The sequence below is a fragment of the Camellia sinensis genome, unplaced genomic scaffold, assembly GCF_055761805.1.
Source record: "Camellia sinensis isolate YWXY unplaced genomic scaffold, ASM5576180v1 Unanchor3, whole genome shotgun sequence".
Lineage (NCBI taxonomy): Eukaryota > Viridiplantae > Streptophyta > Magnoliopsida > Ericales > Theaceae > Camellia > Camellia sinensis.
In genome coordinates, this window is record NW_028129178.1 from 19,263,934 (window position 1) to 19,270,476 (window position 6,543).

Sequence of the window (6,543 nt, forward strand, 5' to 3'; positions counted from 1 at the left end):
AGGGAAACAAATTATTTTTGGCGCCCGATCTATTTACACTCTGTTCTGTCTCTCACACACACAGACACACGATATACACTTCTATGTCAAACACTAGCAAGCCTCACCCTCACCATCCCTGCTAACAGTTGCCATCGAACTTCCACCACCGACCATCGCAGCTCTCGCCACCGTCGCTCACCATCGCAGCCCCCCTCCCAGCCACGTTTAGGTTTCTCTCTCTCTCTCTCTCTCTCTCTCTCTCTCTCTCTCTCTCTCTCTTCCTCTATTTCCCCATTTCACCATCTCCGATCTAGGGTTTTATTAGGTAGATAGCAATTGATTTAAGGTACTGAACAATTTAAGAATATTATTAGTAGGTAAGTTAATGGAAAATTTTACGACTCAATTCGGTGAAGTCCTCTTCGCTTAATAGGATTGAAATTTGTTCTGTATTCTACATATGGATTTTGATTTTTTTATTATTTTTTGAGTTTTATATTTCAAATCCTACTCAATTTAAGCAAATGGGTTTCAATTTGATTTGTTTTTTTATTATAAAAAATGGTCTTGCTTTGATTTGGTGGAGGTAGTGATTTTTGTGATCCTAATAGCTATTCGTGCTCATGATTGAATGATTTTGAGTTTTTTATGCATAACAAAAGCTTGAGTCACTGTGAAATCTCATCCTCCTTTTTGTTTTCTGAATTTCAATTTGAGGGCTTAGCTGTGTGTAAGTATTTACGTTCACAGAGATGTAATGAATTTGAATAATAAATGATGTTTCCTTAGCTGGGTAGAATCTGATAGGTGATTTGATTTTCTTTGAATTTTTATATCCATATTTTGTTTGTCTTTTTTCCTTTTTCATATATTAAACCATACTCAATTCAAGCAACTGGGTCAGAATTGAATTAGATTTTGTTTTTCTCAATGAGCTTGGTTTGAATTATTATTATTTATTTTTTTGGTGGTTGGTAATTTCTGATGCTCTCACTGATTCTGTTAGAAGTAATGAATGGTGTTGGTGTTAATTTATTTGTTTTATTGTGTGCATAATTCATTCATTTTTAACATACTGAATTGATTTAAAATTTGTGTGTGCAATGAAAACCTGGCTCATTTCTGATTAAGAAAAAGAAAAGAAAAGAAAAGAAGAAACTTGTGGTACCATGGGAAAATTTTAATGGATGGTGGAACCATGTGTTATCACAAATTATCATGGTGATTTGGTTGGCAATAACATTATCAACAATAGAATCTTGTCCTTTTTGTTTGGTGAATTTGATTTTGAGGGAAGTTACTTAGTTGTGTACAAGTGTTTAGGTGTTGCCTTCATTTGTTTTGGAATGTCTGATTTTCTTAATTCAAGATTTTTTTAATATTATTATTGAATTCATGTTAAATTTTTTATGTGCATAAAAAGTTTGGGTAATTTTTGATTAAGAAAGATAAAAAATAAAATCTGCGGGTATGTGGCATCATGGGAATCATTTTTGATTAAGAAAGATAAACTTTTGTTGCTTGATAGCATGAACTCTTGCCATGGCACTAGGCAATTATTAGTTGAAGCACATGTAGAAGTAATCTTTGGCAAATTTATGGAATCTGCAATTTTGCTTCCAGCTAACTATTAATTTGAAGCTGTCTTGGTGAAATAATTCATGCTGATATGGGAAGAGATGAATGCTTGTACTTTGTCATGTACAGTTACTTTCAAACTGCATTTAGTAGTTTAAATTCTGTGAGATGGAAAATCTATGGAAAATCTATGCCAGAAAAGTGAAATAGAGTTGCAGTTGCAAGAGTGATGAAGCATTAATTATGTTGTCATTGTATTTCTTTGTATGAAGATATGATATTAATTATGTTGCCTTCTTGTTTCTTTCTATAATAGTGGATTGGAATTGGGCCCTCACAAAATGATGGTGGGAACTGCTATTAGTGGTAAGGCTTTAAGGTGTGGATTGTGGGATAGATATGTTATCCACGTTCTTAATGAGGAACAACTATTGGTGTTGTTTGTATGGTTGTGGGTGTGCATTTATGGCTTTGATTTTGACTCAAATGGTTGCTATACTTGATTGGTTTACATACTCCCCACAGTGAAAATTTTTCCATTGAAAAGCCTTTTGCTAGTTAAAAATTTTGAGTTCAGAAAATGATTTCCACTTGAATTCCAATAGGACAACAATGCATTAAACTTAACCGAAAAAGGGCGTTAAGGGGGCAAAAATGCGAATCAGCCCCCGAACGACTGTACGGATGTCACGGCTACCTTTCCCGTCAAAAATAGGACCTGTGACAACAGAAAGAATGTAATTAGCACACGTAGTTTGGGAGTTAGAGTCGAAAATGCATTAAACTTAGTCGAAAAAAAGCGTTTTGGGGGCGAAAATTCATAACAGCCCCTGAACCACCGTGTGACTCACACGGACAGTTTCCCCATGACAAATAGGACTTGTGAGAACTGACGGAATGTAATTCGGACCCGTAAGGAGGGAGTTAGAGCCGAATACGCACTAAAGTGGGTCAAAGAGCTAAAGATATTTGAAGTGGATTTTATTATTATTATTATTATTATTATTATTATTATTTTTTCTTGGTCTTATCATGGAAGGGGATTTCAATGGGACATCAAAATGCATCAAATTGGTTTTGATTTCAATGGGACATCATGATGCTAGTCTTGTGTGCTCTAGAAAGTGGGTTTAGAAAATGATCTTCTATATCATTTCCTTATTTTATTTTGTTTTATTTTACAGGGATTGAAGTCAAACCTGGCTCACAATACACTTGCCAACTTGATCCGGGAGTAAAGCTTCACATATCTCAGGTTTATTTTCCTTTCTCAAACTAATGCCTCTTTCCTAGATTCAACCATATATAGTCAACAAAACTCTGGTTTTAGATCCCAAATTTCTCAAGGTTTTATTTATTTTTAAAAAAATTTATGTATATATATGTTACGATTTGATGGAATGTTTTGTAAAAGACACCCAATAATAGGTTGTGGTATAATTTTATTGAGACATAAAGATCTCTAATTTGCTAAATATTGGGCACATTTTGCATCTTTTTTCTTTGGTTGTGATAAAAAGAAGCAAGGTTTTCTTTCAGTTAATTAAAGAAAATTCTAGCGTTACCCTCATTACAGAGATTCTTATAAATTAGTGGTAAGAACCTTAATCCAGTAACTGTCTAAAGCAGCAGAGTCGATGGCAGATGGCAGGACCCAGATACTTGACTTGTACCTTTTATGGTGATACTGATTTCTCACTAGTTTTTCAAATAGACCTAGAAAATGATTCATGAAAACCATGTCAATGTAGACATGTTAGAGCAGTTTCAGATGAAAGCTGTATACGTATTTGTTTTTTGCCCAAATTTTTTGGATTTAATTTGTTGCAATTTCTTGTATATGAAGGTACTACTCACACAGCAATGATTACCTTGAAATATGTCGCTGTTACAAGGCAATATATGAGATTCCCTCTGTGAGAAAAGAGCCAGCTAAGTGGATACCGGTAAAGAAACTTAACTTGTGCTTCCTTAGAGATAAAAAAGAAAAGAAAATGCTTTCCTTTTTTTTGACTATCTAATAAAGAAATTCTCACACTTCTCCAGGTTATCAATTGTAAGAAGGGAAAGATTGCAATACAGCGGCAGTCTAAACATAATATGTTTCATCTAAGGAGCTTTTGTAAACCAAACTCCTCTCTTAAAAATAGAAATTCTCATAATATGTTTCAGGTTCTTCTTTTTGTAATCATCCCATTGGGATCAATTCACCTTGCGCATGTTATTCATAGGTCAAACAACTTCAATAAAACACATCAGCACTAGTGAGAAATCTAAGATGCCATTCTTCTGCTCCACAAAAAATAACATGACAGAAAGGCAGGTGAGAAACTAATACTAATTCTCCTCTATCCCCCACAATGAATCTCCTCAGTGTACCTCCGTCTTCAACACACCTCACAACTGGTAACACCTCCATGACTAGAATAAGAGAAGTGGGCATAGTTGCTTAAAATCCCTTGAACTTGAGAAAAAAAACCCTTTCCTTTTGCCAGTGATTAGGATAGAGAATTTCACCTTGGAGATAGCACCAATAAACTAATCATTACCAAAATGTGTAATATCTACCACCATGATGTTTTAGGGATCGGTGAAATAACTGGTACTTCGATACTCTTCTTAAACTCTCCATGCTCATAGCCTTTGGACATCTATTAATCTTGTGCAAGTGTTATGTTTTAGCGTGTGCATATTGAAGCTACATTTTGCAAAATACTATTTCTATCTATGGAAATTAGTTACCCTGCTAATGTCTTTGATTCTATTGAGTTTCTATTGCCCTATACAGGAATTTGTGTACTCTTTTTATTTTTCTCTTTTTCTTTAAAACGCACTCTCTTCTTTTGATTTCCTATTTTCAGCTTTTTGTTAGGCCTATTTGATATTTGTTGCGGTCAATAATTTGAAATTCCCTCATTTAAGAACAATGAATTTATACTCCTATTCTTTTGTTTATATTGTATTAGATGATACATAGTATAAAACATCACATGTGATATATAACTTTTTATTGACAATTATACTATCTCAAACAACTAGTACTTACTATTAAGCTTTTCCATACTGTTCCTTAAGGGCAGGCTGCCAGTTTTGCAACAACCCCCCCCCCCCCCCCCCCACAATGCGAAGGGAAATAATAATAAAAAATACAAAACAGAGGAACAAAAAAAAGAAAAAGAAAAGCAGAACCCTTTAAAATGGGAGCTATTATTAATCTTATCTGGAGGGTGCTTGTTTTAATTCCTTTACCTCTGTATTGGATTACTGCATACTGCACTTCAAGTTTGTTTGCTGCAATAGTTTTTTTTTGGGTTGACACACCTGTGTATGACAATATTCTTCATATCTTGTTGCTGATTGTTGTGATGTTGCATGTATCTGAATCCATGTGTTTTATGAAGAGTTACATATTTGTCTCTCTTTCTCAGGAAGTTGAGAAGCATCTTTCAGAGATGGTTGTCTCTAAAGCGCTGGTAGCAAAAATTGATCGGCCAATGGGTATAGTCTGTTTCCAGGCAGCAAAGGACAGCAATGACATTTTGAATTCATGGGCTATGAACTTGGAGAAGTTGCTTGACCTTGTGGAGAAGAGTTGCCACCAAATCCACAAGGAAACTATGGTTCACAAAGCTGCCTTGAAAGTTTGAAAATGCTGATGGCACTAATTGCAAGTAGACTTCTCTATTCATTGTGTCTATGCTATTAGCATAAACACACACACATATATATATATATATATATATAATATTACATCAAATGAATTAAAATTTGCTACTTTGGTAGTAGTGATATAATTTGTTTTTTGACTTGTCATTTAATTCTTTGCAGGGTGTGCTCTGCTCTGTTTTGAGGACCTATTGACAGAAACCAAAATGGGTTGGTGTTGTTGCAGCGGGAAGAGATTATTATGTGCTTTTATCTGTTTCCTCCATCCTTCGGCTTTATTAAAAGATTGATTAAAGATTCCACATGGTTTCTGCCTTTAAGTCTTTTGTGCTTTTTATTAGTGTTTTTTCTCAGTTGATTTACTCATTGGGATGATAGATTGGTAGTTGTGATATGAAAATTAGCAGGCCTATGGTATTTGTTGTCTACAGTAAAATGATTTGTGAATCAGATGTGGATTATGTTTCACTTCTATAGTTCACAAAGTGGATATTTCTTTTTTGTATACGGAGGACATCATTTTTGTATGATTATCTATTTGTATGGAATTATTATTTTGGGTTGGATTATATTTGGTTTGTATCGAATTTGATGTTACAAGACCAAATTTTTGGATGGTTGAAAGTGAAATAGGAATAGACATATGTATTGTTTTGTTTATATACAGGGTGCAGGTTGCACGAAATAAATACAGATTGTGCAGAAATTAATAATAATAATAAAAAAAAATAACACTAAATAAAGTTTTTGGTGACTAAATGTTTAGTAGCCAAAAAAACTAAATAAAACTTGTTGGCTACTAAAAATTTAGTAGCCAAAAACAAACTAAAGAATTTTTGGTGACTAAAAATTTAGTAGTAAAAAATATATGAGACTTTAAGCGACTAAATAGTTTAGTAGCTAAAAAAAAATGAAAATTAATTTTTTTTGGCTACTAAATATTTAGTAGCTAATAATAAATGATACTTTGGGCGACTAAAAATTTTAGTCGCTAAAAATAAAATTAATTTTATTTGGAAACTTTTGGCGACTAAATATTTAGTCGCCAATTTATGATTTTTGGCTACTAAAAAATATTTAGTCGCCAATACCTCGTACTTTTCCCTACTAAAACATTAGTAGCCATTTATAGGACTTTTGGCGACTAAATTTTTTTTAGTCGCCAAAACCTTCCCCGACCGTGTTCCCGCGACAAATCTAGCGACCAAAATATTTAGTCGGGAAAAGGCTTCGGCGACTAAAATCCTTACTTTTGGCGACTAAAACTTTAGTCGCCAAAAATGCATTTTCTTGTAGTGTAACATCCCAGCCTAGATG

At 33.8% G+C, this 6,543-nt stretch overlaps 1 long non-coding RNA gene across 2 annotated transcripts; it reads left to right on the top strand.

Annotated features, from left to right (window-relative positions):
• The first annotated feature begins 1,694 nt into the window (after positions 1-1,694).
• On the top strand, positions 1,695-5,795 carry LOC145816229 (uncharacterized). 2 transcript variants are annotated; one of them, XR_014358669.1, is made up of 7 exons: positions 1,695-1,926; positions 2,745-2,815; positions 3,407-3,506; positions 3,607-3,682; positions 3,792-3,883; positions 4,989-5,231; positions 5,389-5,795. It is a non-coding gene; the product is annotated as an uncharacterized LOC145816229 (long non-coding RNA). The 2 variants fall into 2 exon arrangements; XR_014358668.1 differs by lacking the exon at positions 1,695-1,926 and having other exon boundaries at positions 2,577-2,815.
• Positions 5,796-6,543: the final 748 nt, after the last annotated feature.